Below are 1,454 nucleotides of genomic sequence, written 5' to 3'. Positions count from 1 at the left end.
CCACTCCCACAGGGGCAGGCAGGCTGATCAATGTTTATCACTGCCACTGATGAACACAGAGACTTCCCTTTAGCCCAAGCAAACAATGGCCTCCAAGAAACTTACAAACAGTTCAGAACAGCAAATCTGTAACTAAACTTTTTTAAATCTCAGAAAAGTGGGAAAAAAGCAAGATTTTTTTGTTTTTTTGTTTTTTTAAGGAAAGCAGAGGTTCACAAGTATCAACAAGTTAGAACAGTGCAGTAAATGACCCCACACTTGAGTGCTAGGCCAGAGACAGATAAAATGCAAGTTTTAAGAAATAAAACGATTTTAAAAATAAGTGCAGGCAGGAATCCAGCAGAGTGGCGCAGCGGAAGCGTGCTGGGCCCATAACCCAGAGGTCGATGGATCGAAACCATCCTCTGCTACAGAAGGGGTGGAATGTTTTGGTTGGGAGGGTGGCCTAATGGTTAAGGTGCTTACCTTACAAGCACAAGGTGCAGGGTTTGAGTCTCACAAGGGATAATTGACTAGGCTTAAAATGGCTCACAAGGGCAGTTAGCTTAGTACTAATCTATGAACCTATGAACCTATGAAATTCAGTAATCAGCTCTAGGTTGTGTTCTAAATACAGTTACCAAGACAGAAATCAAGTTTAACAAGCCAGAAAATGCTCAAAAGTAGGTGGCAATGCAGAAAAACTTAACAAATAATCTGAAGCAAAATACTTAAAATCTCAAAAGTGGCTCCTTTCTTCTCTCAGCGTTTTCTCCTCTTGGTGGGTGCTTCACCAACAGCCAACAAGTCCAAAAAGACTTACATATATTATACAGTCTTTTATATTTCTTTTCCTTTAAGGGCTGTGTCAGTTTAAATAATGTATTAATTGTTTAATGATTTTTTTATCCAGTTTTTCTGTACTTTATAAAGTGATTATAGTTGTTATCTGATGAAGTTCTGAAGTGGTCAGGATGAAAGTGCTTATCATTTGTTTTATTCTCTTCAATAAACTCCAGTATTGGTTTTATTGAATTTGGCCTGAATAGGTGCATTTATTTACTGTGGAGTGCTTCTTCCTCCTGTTCCTGCTTGGCATTTTTGTATTCTGCAACAGTTTTTTCTTCTTGTCTTTTTTTTTTTACTGGTTTGGATGGCCGACAAGGACAGCATGGATTTATCTGCTCCCTTTGTAACTCAGGAAACTGACTTTAATGCTCTGCAGTAAGCCATTTTTAATTTAACTGTCATTGTACAAGGTTTAACTAAAAAGGTTGATTCCTTTCTTGGTACACTCCGTAATGATGAGACCACACCCCTAATGTTGTGATTACGCCCCCGATGATGTCGGACGCATGCTGAGCACTCCAGGAGAAGCAGTGGTTGCTTCTACTAGTTTACAGAGCATTTTGAATGAAGGAAACACATTACAAACTGTACATCCCTTAGGGCTGGAGTAACTAATGAAGATGAAC

The 1,454-nt window shown here is 39.0% G+C and overlaps 1 non-coding gene across 1 annotated transcript; it reads left to right on the top strand.

Annotated features, from left to right (window-relative positions):
• The first annotated feature begins 338 nt into the window (after positions 1 to 338).
• Positions 339 to 410, top strand: TRNAM-CAU. The gene has a single exon. It is a non-coding gene; the product is annotated as a tRNA-Met (tRNA).
• The last annotated feature ends 1,044 nt before the right edge of the window (positions 411 to 1,454 follow it).

The sequence above is a fragment of the Protopterus annectens genome, chromosome 3.part1, assembly GCF_019279795.1.
Source record: "Protopterus annectens isolate FY-2018-M chromosome 3.part1, PAN1.0, whole genome shotgun sequence".
Taxonomy (NCBI): Eukaryota; Metazoa; Chordata; order Ceratodontiformes; family Protopteridae; genus Protopterus; species Protopterus annectens.
The sequence above is the reverse complement of the archived record's forward strand: the minus strand, read 5'-3'. Positions and strand labels throughout refer to the sequence as shown.